Below are 16,615 nucleotides of genomic sequence, written 5' to 3'. Positions count from 1 at the left end.
CCTGTCTTCACGAGAGGCGCCATCACGACCGGGTTTGGGAATTGGGTCGTGACAAGTTGGTATCAGAGCCTAGGTTACTAGGTCTCACGAGTCATGAGCAGGCTTAGTAGAGTCTCGCGGAACGGTACGGAGACGTCTGTATTTATCCTCGTGAGGCTGCAGAACCTTTAGGAAAAACTTCATATTCTTGAAATTCTTGTCGTGCGACTTTGTTGATCCGAGAACTAAACTTCTGTGTTCTATTCTCTCGCAGATGGCGAGGACTCGCGTTACGGGACGAGACGGACGACAACCAGTACCTCCTACTGAGGGCACCAGAGGCCGTGGACGCGGTCGTGGTCGTGGTAGAGGCAGAGCCGCGAGGGCAGCACCTGTTGCTCCACCAGCTACCCCGGCTCAGGATCAGACTCCAGCTGCAAACATTCCAGCAGCACCTGTTCAGGCACCGGCGGTGCCCATTGTGATTCCGGGTCTTCACGAGGCCTTGGCTCAGATATTATCAGTTTGCACTGGCCTAGCTCAAGCAGTTTCAGCCTCTACCGCAGCAGCTACTTCTCAGGCCGGGGGAGGCAATCAGACCCCCGCTGCTCGCACACCTGAGCAGGTAGTGCAAGGATTGCAGACACCGGGAGCAGCTCCAGCTCAGCCGGCTGCACCAGTTCAGGACTTTGTGGTTCCAGCTATTCCAGACGATGAGCAGTGTCGTCTTGAGAGGTTCAGTAGGCTCCAGCCTCCTGTTTTCAGTGGTGCTCAGGGCGAGGATGCCCAGGGTTTTCTCGACAAGTGTCAGCGTATGCTCCGGATTGCAGGAATTTTGGAGTCGAGTGGAGTAGCATTCACCGCATTTCAGTTCACTGGGGCTGCCTTCACTTGGTGGGAGGCGTATGAGCGGCGTAGGCCGGCAGGTGCAGCGCCTATGACATGGCAGGAGTTCTCCACTCTCTTTCTGGAGAAGTGGGTACCGCAGTCTCACAGAGAGGAGCTGCGTAGGCAGTTCGAGTGGCTTCGACAGGGAGATATGACTGTGACCCAGTATGAGGCGAGATTTTTTGAGTTGGCTCGTCATGCCTCCTGGATAGTTCTGACCGATCGGGAGAGGATCAAGAGGTTTGTGGATGGACTTAACTATCACCTTCGTGTTCTGATGACTCGAGAGAGAGTTTTGGGTATTTCCTTTGAGGATGCAGTTGATATTGCTCGGGATATTGAGACGGCTTACCGTCAGGACAGAGAGGAGAGGGAGGCCAAGAGGCCTCGAGGTTCTGGTAGTTTCAGTGGTGCTCCGTCTAGGGGTCAGTTCCAGAAGGGCAGAGGTCATTCTTTCAGGACTCCTCAGTCGGCCCATTCCGAGTATCAGGGATCATCTTCAGGTTGTGGTGATCAGGGTTTTCGACAGAGTCAGACATCTCTTAGCGCTCTTCCACCACAGGGTTCATCTCGAGCTCCATCTATTCAGGGTTCTTCCAGGTCGAGTGCGTCAGCTAGTCACTCCGGCGTGCGGGGTTCCCTTCAGTCCCATTCTCCAGCACCCGGGAGTTGTTATGCGTGCGGAGAGTTTGGGCATATGTGGAGGCAGTGTCCTCGTCGAGCTGCTAACTCATCTCATCAGAGGGGTCAGCCCTCATCTTTTGGTCCAGCTTCTTCAGCACCCGCCCCGCCAGCTAGGGGTGAGGGTCAGGCAGCCAGGGGTCGCCCCAGAGGGGGAGGCTGATCGAGCGGTGGTCAGGCTCGCTTTTATGCTCTTCAGGGCAGGACAAATGCCATTGCTTCAGATACCGTCATTACAGGTATTATCTTAGTCTGCCACAGGGATGCTTCAGTCTTATTTGATCCCGGTTCCACCTATTCTTATGTGTCTTCATATTTTGCTCATCATTTGGGTACGACCCGAGGGTGTCTAGCCTTACCTGTGCATGTATCTACCCTAGTAGGTGATACTATTGTTATAGACCGTGTATATCGGTCGTGTTTGGTGACTATTGGGGGTCTGGAGACCCGAGTTGATCTATTGCTATTGAGCATGGTAGATTTTGATATTATTTTGGGCATGGACTGGTTATCTCCGTGTCATGCTATTCTGGACTGTCATGCTAAGACAGTCACTCTTACTATACCGGGTGTTCCGAGGATCGAGTGGCGTGGTATGACTGGCTATGTGCCTAGCAGGGTGATTTCTTTCCTAAAGGCCTAGCGTATGGTTGGGAAAGGTTGTCTATCTTATTTGACTTTTGTGAGGGATGTTGGATCCGAGACTCCTAGTATTGATTTGGTCCCAGTTGTGAGGGAGTTTCCCGATGTGTTTCCTACAGACCTGCCGGGCATGCCACCGGACAGGGACATTGATTTTGGTATTAACCTGGTGCCGGGCACTCAGCCCATTTCCATTCCTCCGTATCGTATAACACCAGCGGAGTTGAAAGAATTGAAGGATCAGCTTCAGGAACTCCTAGATAAGGGGTTCATTCGGCCTAGTGTGTCACCGTGGGGTGCACCAGTTCTATTTGTGAAAAAGAAAGATGGCACAATGAGAATGTGCATTGACTACAGGCAATTGAACAAAGTAACAGTGAAGAACAAGTATCCCCTGCCTCGTATTGATGATTTGTTTGACTAGCTTCAGGGGGCGAGGGTATTCTCCAAGATTGATCTCCGTTCAGGCTATCACCAGTTGAAGATCAGAGATTCAGATATTATGAAGACTGCTTTCAGGACTAGATATGGGCACTAAGAGTTTCTTGTTATGTCCTTTAGGCTGACTAATGCCCCAACAGTGTTCATGCATTTGATGAACAGTGTATTTCGGCCATATCTGGATTCGTTCGTGATTGTTTTTATTGATGATATATTGGTGTACTCGCGTAGCCAGGAGGAGCACGCACAACATTTGCGAGTGGTATTACAGAGATTGAGGGAGGAGAAGCTTCATGCAAAGTTCTCCAAGTGTGAGTTTTGGCTTGGGTAAGTGGCTTTCTTAGGACACGTGGTGTCTAGCGAGGGTATTCAGGTCGACCCGAAGAAGATAAAGGCGGTGCAGAGTTGGCCTAGACCAATCTCAGCCACAGAGATTCGTAGTTTCCTTGGGTTGGCATGTTATTATCGCCGGTTTGTTCAGGGATTTTCCTCTATTGCATCGCCCTTGACCAAGTTGACCCAGAAGGGTGCTCCATTTGTGTGGTCGGATAAGTGCGAGGAGAGCTTTCAGAAGCTCAAGACAGCCTTGACCACGGCTCCAGTATTGGTTTTGCCCTCAGCCGCAGGTTCTTATACCGTGTATTGTGATGCATTGAGAGTTGGGATCGGATGTGTATTGATGCAGGAGGGTAGAGTTATAGCTTATGCTTCTCGTCAGTTGAAGCCCCACGAGAAGAACTATCCTATACATGATTTGGAGTTGGCTGCTATAGTTCATGCTTTGAAGATTTGTAGGCATTACTTGTATGGTGTATCTTGTGAGGTATTCACCGATCATCGCAGTCTTTAGCATATGTTCAAGCAGAAAGACCTTAATTTGAGGCAGCGGAGATGGCTAGAGTTGCTTAAGAACTATGATATCACCATTCTGTATCACCCAGGGAAGGCCAATGTAGTGGCCGATGCTTTGAGCCAGAAGGCAGTTAGTATGGGGAGCTTGGCATACATTCCACTTAGGGAGAGGCCCTTTGCAGCTGATGTTCAGGCTTTGGCCAATCGGTTGGTGAGACTAGATATTTCGGAGCCTAGTCGGGTGTTGGCTTGTGTGGTTTCTCGGTCTTCCTTATATGATCGCATCAGAGAGCGCCAGTATGATGATCCACATTTACTTGTCCTTAAGGACAGGGTTCAGCGTGATGATGCCAGGGATGTGACTATTGATGATTATGGCGTATTGAGGATGCAGGGCCGGATTTGCGTGCCCAATGTGGATGGGCTTCGGGAGATGATATTGGAGGAGGCCCATAGCTCGCGGTGTTCCATCCATCCGGGTGCCGCAAAGATGTATTAAGATTTGAGGTAGCACTACTGGTGGAGAAGGATGAAAAAGGATATAGTAGGGTTTGTGGCTCGGTGTCTCAATTGTCAGCAGGTAAAGTACGAGCATCAGAGGCCGGGTGGTGTGCTTCAGCGGATGATTATTCCAGAGTGGAAGTGGGAGAGGATTACTATGGACTTTGTGAGTGGTCTCCCTCGGACTTTGAAGAAGTTCGATTCGATTTGGGTGATTGTGAACAGGCTGAGCAAGTCCGCGCACTTCATTCCGGTATGTACTACCTATTCTTCGGAGCGGCTGGCAGGGATCTTTATCCAGGAGATTGTCCGACTGCATGGGGTTCCAGTGTTATTATCTCAGATAGGGGTACTCAGTTAACTTCTCAGTTCTGGAGAACATTTCAGCGGGAGTTGGGTACGCAGGTGGAGTTGAGCACAGCATTTCATCCTCAGACGGACGGACAGTCCGAGCGTACTATTCAGATACTGGAGGACATGTTGCGTGCCTGTGTTATTGATTTTGGGGGTTCTTGGGATGAGTTTTTGCCGCTTGCAGAGTTTGCCTACAACAACAGCTATCAGTCGAGCATTCAGATGGCTCCGTATGAGGCATTGTATGGGAGGCAGTGTAGATCTCCTGTTGGATGGTTCGAGCTCGGCGAGGCTAGGTTATTGGGGACGGAGATGGTTCAGGACGCCTTAGAGAAGGTGATGCTGATTCAGTCGCGTCAGAAGAGTTATGCGGACCGGAAGGTTCGGGATGTGTCATATATGGTGGGTGAGAAGGTCTTGTTGAAAGTTTCGCCCATGAAGGGTGTTATGCGGTTTGGAAAGAAAGGGAAGCTGAGTCCGCGGTTTATTGGGCCTTTTGAGGTACTTAGGAGGATTGGGGAGGTGGCTTATGAGCTTGCCTTATCCAGCTTGTCGGGCGTGCACCCGGTGTTTCATGTATCTATGCTCTGAAAGTATGTTGGAGACCCGTCCCATGTTTTGGACTTCAGTACTGTTCAGTTGGATGATGATTTGACCTATGATGTGGAGCCAGTGACTATTTTGGGTCGTCAAGTTCGAAAGCTGAGATCAAAGGATATAGCTTCGGTAAAGGTGCAGTAGCTTCGTTAGGTGATTTTGGATGTGTGTGCAAAATTTCAGGATATTCGGAGGTGATTTGGTTGGGTTTTTGATCGAATGCGTGTTTCGGAAGTTTTTGAAGAACTTAGGCTTGAATTCGATGTAATTTGATGATTTTGGTGTTAGTTGAGGTGTTTTGATGATTGGAGCAAGTTTGAATAATGTTTTAAGATGTGTTGGTACTTTTGGTTGAGGTCCCGGGGCCCTCGGGGTTATTTCGGATGGCTATCGAGATGAATTTTGGAGTTTGAAGTTCTGGTTCAGCTGGTATCTGGTGTTTTCGCTTCTACGGAAATGGACCGCAGAAGCGGTTCCGCAGAAGCGAAGGGGCAGCCGCAGAAGCGAAACATTGCCAGTCTGGGGAGTTCCGCGGAAGCGGAGGTATAGACCGCAGAAGCGGTCTCGCTTCTGCGAGTGGTGGACCGCTGAAGCGGTCCAGGGCAAAATTGGAGAAACTGCAGAAGCGGAAGAAAATCCGCAAAACCGGTGTCGCAGAAGCGACTATTGTACCGCAGAAGCGGAAATGCCTGGTCAGGGGTATTTAATTCCATCTTCGCGAATTTTCAAAAGAACTCAACATTTTCACTTCGGACTTGGAGGTTTTTGTGCGATTTTGGAGAGGGAATCAAGGGACTTCATTGAGGTAAGGAATTCTGAGTCTAAAACATAAATCTAATGTGTTATTACATGAATTAAGGGTGAAAAATCATGGAATTAGAGGTAAAAAATGGAGGTTAGGGCTTGAACTTAAGAGAAAGAAAATTTGAGGTTTGAGGGAGCATTCGAGCTCGGATTTTGGTAAATTTGATATGCATAGACTCGTGCCGGGACTAGGAGTCTGGTGATGTGAATTTTCTGATTTTTCGAGAAGTGGGCCCGGGGCTCGGGTTTTGCCAATTTCGTGAATTTTGATATTTTTCGAGTCTTTTCGATTGGGTTATGTTCCCTTAGCCTATTGTGACGTATTCCTTGTGGTTTTGATCAGATTCGATGCACGAGGAGGTCGATTCGAGAGGAAAAGACATAGCGAGCTAGACTTTTGGCCGGCTAGAGGTGAGTATGATTTTAAATGATGTCCTGAGGGTTTGAAACCCCGGATTTGCACAACTTGGTGCTATGTTGAGACGAGACACGCGTTCAATGACGAGCGCAGGGTCATTTCCTATTGGGGATTGTGGCTTGGTCCAGTCCGAATGATACTTTACCGCGTATTTGACTATGACTTGTTGTTTTTCACTATGACTTGGGCTTATTGCCATACTTGGGGCTTATTGCCGACTGTTTGAACTCCTTGTGAGCTATCATCACTGTTTTCCTCACTATTTGAAATATTATTTGAACTCAGTCCATTTGAATTACACTGTTTCATGAACTCAGCTATATTTTTACTCAACCTTGAGTTTTAACTGATATTTGAACTAGTGTTTGAGCTGAGCATTATTGTTTTACTGATGCCCGAGGGGCTTATGATTATTTTTGGACTGATTGAGGCCCAGGGCCATATGTGAGGATATGTTGAGTGATGTGAGGAGGCTTCCAGGCCTCAAGTGATGAGTGAGGAGGCTTCCAGGCCGGACCGGAAATCTTCAAAATACTAACTTCGCCAATTCCATCCTAATTCTAAGCCGGACCTCCAAAACCACTTCCGATCACGCTCCTAAGTCATAAATCATCCCCCAAACCTAACCGAATCGCCGGAAATCACATCCGAGCCCTATAACTCATAAGTCAACCTCCGGTTGACTTTTCCAAACCAAGCCTTCCTTAAAGAGACTAAGTGTCTCATTATCTACCAAAACCAATCCAAATCAACTCTAACAGGACAATTACTAATAACGAAACATGAAGAAGCATAAAATGGGGGAGACGGGGCGGTAACTCCTGAGACGACGGGTCGGGTCGTCACATCCTCCCCAACTTAAACAAACGCTCGTCCTCGAGCGTACCCAGAGTTGTCCTAGAAGCCAACCAATAGCTGAATGACCTTACCAAGAATATACCCGGGGGTGATCCCACGTCACCCTATCTCGCATAGGTCCGCCAACACAACATAGCTGAAATTCCACAATCCATCTAGTCCATAAACCATAGAACCACATTGCACTTTCCGAAATCATACACAAGATCTGAACCTCTTGTCAACTAAGGTCTATTCCAACACATTCATATACTGCCAATGATAAATGAAACACGCAATAAACCGTAACCATTTCCCAGATCAACCATTCATGAAGCCACTTCCCTTTTCGACTAATACCACAGCAGATTCCGAGGCGAACCTCAATATTATCCTTCCAAAGAGCTGAAATCAAATCCGTTCGTATTCATTAGTGACCCCTACGATCACCTCGAATCCAACACACCACTCTGGTGATATGACACCTCAATATAGGCCTAAGCCACAACTTGCATAATACGCGCACCAATAAGAAACGATCTGAATATACTCAAATCATGAAAAATGATTCAAACGAAAGAGCTACACCTCAAGCTCATCAATACCATCACCACACAAGGTTGAGGCCCCGTCTCACATCATAGAAATAGAACACCTGAATCTACCCCGAAAGGTAATATCTCCACGTGGCCTCGCCACAATGCGCGATTCTATCCAAACACTATTACACATGAAACACCTCAAGTCACTATGCTCAAAATCGACAGCCACACACACTTTGATGTCTGGAACTAAAGCAATTCCTTACACCCACGGTGAAACAAATAACATACGACATGCAACCCGATAGGTCGTAACCAATACTCCATTTACCGAGCAACACCCGATTACTCTTCCCGCTCGACTCTCACTATGAAACCCTAATAGAACCGCACTACACGTGCTCATAACCAGCGAACCATAACGTCTCGCAGCACAAAAGTAATTCATAGACCTCCCCAGATCATTAACAAGCTCACTACGATCAAATCAACCTATAACGAAAAAAATTCGAGCCAGCCAAGCCGACTCAAGCTAAACAAGTATCCACATCGGTCTACCAACGAACTCATTACCAAGAAGCCTGAAGCTACTCCTTCCACCACTACAACTTCTGCCGGAGCCGTACGATACGGTGCCCGGCACCAGATCAATATCGAAATCTACAACCTCTCCCGGCGACATGCCCGACCACAAGAAATGCATCCGAAAAGTCCCTCAACACCGGAACTAAACCAATGGTAGAAACCTCTGCACTGACATCCATCACGAAGGCCCAATTAAGAAAAGCAGTCCTCCCCAGCCATCCGCTGGTCTTTGGAATACAAACCACTCTGCTAGAACATAATCCGATGCACCTCGCCACTCAACCCACGGCATTTTCCGGCATAGCCCATAGCGCAATAGTCTAGAATAACCCAACACTGAGAGAGCCAGTCTACACCCCAACATCATATCCAAAATCTAACATACCAGGCAAAGAAAGATCCACTCGGGCCTCCAAATCCTAAAAGCCGCTAAACGGTGCCGATACACACGGTCCACAACCACTACATAGTCTGTACATGAGAACTTCCAGTCTCCACTCCATATAGCACACGAATCACCATACCTGATCCCAAATTCTGCCGTATAAATACATATCACACCTCAAGTACCCAATAATTCCATGAAAGATATTCTAAAATTCCTCAATGCCATCATACAAACTTAGATATCAGCAGTCGATCTAACAAGAAAGCGCCGCAATACTACCGAAGTATCATCAGTTTAATCACATTACCTTTTTCTAAGACGTATACTCTCGTCAAATCACTTCCAATTGGCAGTATCATTTCCTTGATTATCTGAGGCTACCCGTTGCCTAAGAGTTTTATCATACCGTATATACCATACCCTCCACGGATAACACGAAAACATTTATCTCCCTTCCGAGCCACAGAAATCTACGTACTCAACTAGTCAAGAACTCTCCATTTGTCCCACCTAGAAGAAAATCATTATGCATCCCATGCTCCGCATGTCCATAGAAAATATACATCTCCAAACCACGATGAAACCCAACAAGAATTCTCTCCCGATTCCATTTGCACAAGCTAAACTGTCAGGACTGAATCCTTCTAACTAGACCAAGCTAAACAAGCTATCAGAACTCAAGAGCTTTGCTGCAAAATACCTGTACGAACTCATTGCCTCGAACACACGCAAAGAATTAATCACATCCTTACCATACCGATTCGGTCTTCTATCAAGATACTCCACCCATCTAAATTTCCTTCTGTTCCATCCTCAACTTGATATTTCCTCTTGCTATAGCACCACAAGGCCTCACCCAGGCTTACCACACGAGACCCAAGCATGAACCACACTGTCTGAAACCCATAAGCCGCTGAATACTCTCCCTCGAATATTCCCAAAAACACCACATTCCGCAGCACTTTATTCTGAAGAACTTCCTGTGAATCTAAATCCGTTGCCTTTACTTTCCTCATACTGATGCATAGAATCCCATAATCAACATAGAATTACCACAAATCTGAACCTCTTCCAATGAAAACACAGTTTCTAACCACACATGCAACTTTAAGATACCCGATTGTTCCCTGTAGACTCTTGAACACATTAGAACCATTTTCGAAAGTCATTCTCTCTTATTCAAACAACAAATCAGCTGACCTGACGGACAGAACCACCCGTGCCTCATTGACACTCTGATACCGCAAAATGATATCTTCATCCCAATACAACCAAGCAACTTCCTACTCTATACGCCGAGCATCCTTTGCCAATAACAGTCTAGACATTCCGTGATTCTCATACTCTATAAAGCATAATATGACCTCTGTCACAATTTTGCTTCACTCGTGCCATCCTCGGCTTGATTTCCGCGACCAGAACTGATTCGCCAGCATGCCTCAATCCGGAACCAACATAGCACATAACCGTGCAATCAGCTAATCAACAACAACCTCCCCAACTTGGCTCGAAGCCATATTTCAGGACACACTCAATACCCGTAACACTTTTACTCATAATGATGCCACAATACCATAACGAGATTAAACTCAAATCATTTACAAGTTTGTGAAATCACAGATCATCTAGTACTGTAATCCTCTGCAAATCTCGCATTCATCCCCACATCAGTTGAGTCCCCTCTCTTAAGCGACCCGAATTTTCAAATTTCAACACGTACTTTTCAATTACACATGAGATCTTCTAACATACACCTAGGGATCATACCACTTAAGAACACTCTGCAGGAGATAACCCACCCGCTTCGCCTCAATTTAGTATTTTTGCATACCTTCCACCGTCATACACATTACAAAGTCATTTAGTCTTCCTGGGTCTGAACTCATACCGCCACATGTAATGCACTTCCCTCCCCAACTAAGAGACACGAAAATATTCTTCACGCGCCCATAACTCGGGCTACACATCAAGCCACAATAGGAATCGAACACTTAACAGTTCATCTATTATCCAGCAGACTTCTTCGTCACTACCAAGTCATATAGATAAATCTCGCAGTACTAAGATACTCATCACGTGGGTATCCAATCGCCATTCCGGCTAATAGGGACAATACCGAACATAAAAGTTCAAAACACTTGCTCACACAATCAGCACCTCGGTGCTCAAGCCATAGGCAAGGATCCGGCCTCAAGTCCTCCAGACTGGCCCAACATAAACTCACAGAGATTACATCTCGCCCCTTGATCGGGGAATCACAAGAAATCAAGGAACATCTGATACTGAGTGCTCATGCACGCATACGAACACGTGGAAGGAATTTCAAAAGTTCCTTTTCAAGCTGAATCAAGGACGCACGATAAGAATTTCAAGAATGTAAAGTTTTCCTAAAGGTTCTGCAACCTCTCGAGGATAAATACAGACGTCTCCGTACCGATCCGCGAGACTCTACTAAACCTGCTCATGACTCGTGAGACCTAGTAACCTAGGCTCTGATACCAACTTGTCACGACCCAAACCCCGCTCCGGTCGTGATGGCGCCTCTCGTGAAGACAAGGCCAGCCAACCAACCCTATTTGCCTCTTTCAAAAATAGATAAACATGAATAAACAATTTTAAAGATGATTCAATAATATTACTTAGCGGAAGTACAACCAAACACAGCCCAAACCGAGGTGTCACAAGTCACGAGCATCTATAAGAATATAATTCCATCTTACAAGTCTAGAAATATGCTGAACAGTAATAGTGAATAACATAAAAAGACAGGGGTGCTGTGAACGCTGGCAGTCACCTCGCTAAAACCTCTACAACTCTGCCTCCACGCAGCCAATACCCGCTACCGGGTGAATAAATACCTGCAACTGCACGCGAGGTGCAGGGAGTAAAGTGAGTACTCCAACTCAGTGAGTAATAAAAGTAAATAATAACTGAGCAGCAAGAAATCACGTAAAGCAACCAACATGCTGTATAGAAGCCGGGTACAATTTTTCTGAGAAAACAGTGAAAACAGTGAAATCTGTGAAAACTTTAGAAATACCTTGGCTCAGTTCAAATCTCTTTTGAAAATGATCTTTTCAATAATTACGAAAATGATTTCAAAACAGTTAGTGCTGATAAGCACAGAAAATCCGCCCCTCGGTCACAAATACCACAGTATAACAGGTAAAAAAAAAGCAAATAAGTATGCAAGATGAGCACATAAAAGTTCGCCCCTCGGGCACATCTCAAAAACAGTACCAGCCCATCGGGCTCAACATCAATCGCTCAGAACAGTATCAGCCCCTCAAACTCAGTATCACATCACTCAAACAATATCAGCCCCTCGGGCTCAGTATCACATCACATGGGTACCTGCGCTCACTGGGGTGTACAGACTCCGGGAGGGGCCCCTTACGGCCCAAGCGCAATATCAAGCCACCTCGTGGCATATAAAACAAGGCCTGAAAGCCTTCTCACATCACACTCGAGGCCTGAAAGCCTCCTCACATGTCACTCGAGGCCTGAAAGCCTCCTCATGTATCGCTCGAGGCCTAAAAGCCTCCTCACCTCACGCTCAAGTCCTGAAAGCCTCACTCAGTCCAAAAAATATCATAAGCCCCTCGGGCATCAATAAAATAATAGTTCTCATCCCAGACAACAGAAATATCAGTAAAGTCTCAAAAATCAATTGAAACGGCTGAGTTTGCAAAAACAGTATAATCAACACGACCGAGTTCAAGTAGAATATCAAATAGTGAGGAAAAGAGTGATAAAAATCCCCGAAGGGGTTCAAATAATTGGCACGAAGCCCAAATATGGCAGTCAGCCCAAATCATGATAATGTCAAATAAGTTTCAGTCAAATCCGCTGTAAAATCAACAATCGGGACGGACCAAATCACAATCCCCAACGGTGCTCTACTCCACGCTCGCTATCCGGCGTGCAAATCACCTCAATATAGGACTACGGTGTGCAAATCCGGGGTTTCAAACCCTCAGGATATCATTTACAATCATTACTCACCTCGATCCGGTGAAATCTCTAGCTCGCGACGCCTTTGCTCCCCAAATCGGCCTCCACGCGCGTCGAATCTAACCAAAATTAGAGCAAATACATCACAATATGCTAAGGGAACAAAGCCCAAGCGAAAACAATCAATAACGGGCACAAATCCCGAAATTACCAAAATCCGAGCCCCGGGCCCACTTCTTTAAATCTCAGAAATTTTCACATCAACGGGTTCCTTATCTCGCCACGAGTTCATACATACCATGAACTCTCAAATCCGAGCTCAAATGACCCATCAAATCCCAATTTGAAATGTCAAAAACCCAAGCACCAGTTCATCAATTTTAGGCTTAATATCCATGAATTTCTAGGTTAATTTCACATAATAATCATGTTTTTAACTCATAAAACTTACCTCCAGTGAATCCCAGTCGAAACCCTCTTCAATTGCTCCCAAAAGCTCTCAAGATGTTCAGCAATGGAGGAAAATAACTCAGGATCGCGGATTAAATATTATTAAAACCCATTCTGGCCCAGACCTCATTTCCGCTTCTGCAGCTTCCATGCCGCATATGCGATACCGCTTCTGCGGTCCTTCCCTCCGCTTCTGCGGAAAATCACTTAACGCCCCTGGCCGCATCTGCGGTGAAATCCCGCATCTACGGCTTTCGCTTTTGCGGTCCAATGTCCGCTTATGCGGACTTACACTTAAAGCCCTGGCCGCATCTGCGGTCATTCAGCCGCATCTGCGGCTCCCTATCCGCATCTGTGGTCCAACTAAACTTCAACATTTTCTACTTTTGGGGCCTCCTCCTCCGCTCCTGCGTGACCGCACCTGCGGTCCCATAACCGCTTGTGCGAAAATACCAGATACCAGCAGACCTTAACCATGCAAAAATTCCGAAACTCTCCGTTTAACCATCCGAAGTCACGCCGAGGCCCCCCGGGACCTCAACCAAAAACACAAACATGATCCAATACCTTATTCAAACTTGCTCCAATCATCAAAACACCATGATTAACACTAAAACCATCAAATTACATCAAATACAAGCCTAAGTTCTTCAAATTCTTTCGAAACTCGCATTCGATCAAAAACTCAACCAAATCACCTCCGAATCACCTGAAATTTTGCACACACATCCCAAATCACCTAAAGAAGCTACTGAAACTCTCGGAATTCCATTCCGACCCTCGGATCAAAATCTCACCTATCAACTGGAAATCGCCAAAATGCTAACTTCGCCAATTCAAGCCTAATTCTACACCGGACCTCCAAAATAAATTTCGATCACACTGCTAAGTCACAAATCATCCCCCGAAGCTAACCGAATCGCCGAAAATCACATCCGAGCCCTATAACTCATAAGTCAACCTCCGGTTGACTTTTCCAAACCAAGCCTTCCTTACAGAGACTAAGTGTCTCATTTTCTACCAAAACCAATCCAAATCAACTCTAACACGCCAATTACTGATAATTAAACATGAAGAAGCATAAAATGAGGGACACGAGGCGGTAACTCTTGAGATGACGGGTCGGGTCGTCACACATCCAATTTTTTGTTATATTATCTAGATCTTTTTCATTTTTTATTATTCCTATTGTTTGTATTCCCGTTTTAAAATTATATAATTCTGTTTCGATATCTATTAAAGTATAGTCTTTTTCTAGTATGCCTTTGTCATCATTTTCTTCCAGTATTAAGGTTTTATATACTTCTTTAATCTCACAACATGTATTTTTATCTTTACATTCTTTACAACATTCTTGTTGATTTTCTTGCAGGTTTTTCTGGTTTGCGTTCAATCGTGTTCTTATCCTGGTGGCAGTTTCTATAGTTTGTACTGGTGTTTGTGTAATATTTCTAAAGAATATTACTCTATCTCCGCTGAGTAGGCAGCTAACATTGTTATGTAATATAAAACTTAATCCTAATACAAAGTCTACATTTATATTCAGATCTCTTACCCAGATTTTATCGACCTTGTATGTAAAGACCCGACTGGTCGTTTTGCATTTTTGAACCCCGTTCCCTTAAATAAAACTTCCTGCACTTGCTTTAACTAATTTATGACTTGCGGGGATGGGTGGTTCGGAAGTTAGAAGAGTTTTGAGCAAGAATATGTCCAATTGCTTCTTTAAGTCTTTCTAAAAAGGCCAAGTTTAACTTCGGTCAACATTTTGGGGAAACGGACCCGGAATCGTGATTTGACAATTTTTGAGGGTCCGTGGGAAAATATGGGACCTGGGCATATGCCCAGAATCGAATTTCGAGGTTCCTAGCCCGAGTAATGAATTTTTATGTGAAATTGTTAAGTTAAAGTTTCAAAGATTTAAATAAACTAAGAAATCATTGTTTTCCTAGGTATCAGGTTCGGATTTTGATTCCAAAACTTGGTACAAGTCCGAAATATTAGTTAAGACTTACCCGTAAAATTTGGTGTCAATTCGATGAGTTTAAGGGCGTTTTGACCCGTTGGAGGAGAATTAAGAACTTGAAGTTCAATGATTTGAAATATTGGGTTTTGGGGTTTGATTCCTCAATTTAGCGTTGTTTTGAGCGTTTCGAGGGTTTGAGTAAGTCTGCCTCGTGATTTCAGACTTGTCAGTATGTTCGGACGGGGCACGGGAGCCCCGAGCGTCAAACAAGCGAGGCTCGAGTGAAGTTAGAATTTGAAAAATGACTGAAGTTTGCTACTTCTGTGATAACCGCATCTGCGGTTCTTGGACCGCAGAAGCGGGACCGCAGATGCGGTTGTTTGATCGCAAAAGCGGAGAAGGGGCAGGCCAGGGGAAACGCAGAAGCGTCCCAGGGACCACAGAAGCGGTTCCGCCTATGCGGCTCCCAGACCACAGAAGCGGTCCAGCCCCAATTTCCAAAAGCCGCAGAAGCGGCCAATTTCTGTAGAAGCGGATTCTGCAGAAGCAGAAATACTTCCGCAGATGCGAAAATAACTGGGGACCGAAGGGTTCATTTAATACGAACTCAAACTCATTTCTCTCATCCTTCACTCTTCACTTAGGCGATTTTGGTGATTCCAAAGAGGGGGTTTCAACATAACATTGCAAGGTATGTAATCCCCACTCACTTTTAGTTCAAATACATAAACATTAGGTAGATTTAACACTAAAAATTAGGTAAAATCAAGGGATTAGAGCTAGAGCTAGGGTTTAACAAAAACTAAGATTTAATCATGTAATTTGCCATGTAATGAACTAGAAATCATATATTTGTGATCCTTAGGTGATAGAGAACAACTTCCTTCGAAAAATCTCGGAATCCGGGCACGTGGGCCCGTGGTCGGAATTTAGGAAACTTGTGTTAATGGTTAGGAAATTGCTTAAATAGCTAGAATTCAACCTTGTAAGTCTTTATTGACTAGTTCTTACGTTGTTTAATTAGTTTGTGATCGTTCGGCTTCGCGTTGAGGGCGTTGGGCTTGTTCTTGATATTGGAAGTGTTCTTCGGAGCGAGGTGAGTCTCCTTTTTAACCTTGTAAGAGGGAATTGTCCCCATAGGATTATAAATGAGTAATTGTTGTTAAATGCGGGGGCTACGTACGTACTAGGTGACGAGAGTCCGTGCGTATCTACTATAATGATAATTGTTCGAGTAGATTAGGACCCACATCATGTTTAATTGGGGGATATTTCTTATTTTAAATTGCCAACAAGATCATTTATGATTTGCTAGAGACTTGAGCAAATGAAAAGGGATTATATGAGCTTGCTGAGCCTTGGTAGGAATTTCCTTGTTTGTAGTTGAGCCTTATGTGCTTTTCTTGATATTTTCTTGATGATTATGGATCGGGCCGATCGCCTCGGTGAGAATAGATGCATCTATGGTTCCGCATGATTTATATGCTTACATTTAGACATGATTGCGCATGATTTATATGCTTACATTTGGACATGACATGATCACTTGTTTAATATGAAAAGGAAAAAAATGGTATTTTAATTATGGTCAAGAAGATGAACATGACTTATCTTTTGAACTTGTATTATTGGAGAGCCTTATGCTGTATATCTCACATTGTTATCATATTATCTTGACCTTAGTAAGTATCAAGTCGACCTCTCGTCTCTACTTCTTCGAGATTAGACGGGATACT

The sequence above is a fragment of the Nicotiana attenuata genome, chromosome 10 (assembly GCF_001879085.1).
Source record: "Nicotiana attenuata strain UT chromosome 10, NIATTr2, whole genome shotgun sequence".
Lineage (NCBI taxonomy): Eukaryota > Viridiplantae > Streptophyta > Magnoliopsida > Solanales > Solanaceae > Nicotiana > Nicotiana attenuata.
Note: the sequence above shows the minus strand (reverse complement) of the source record.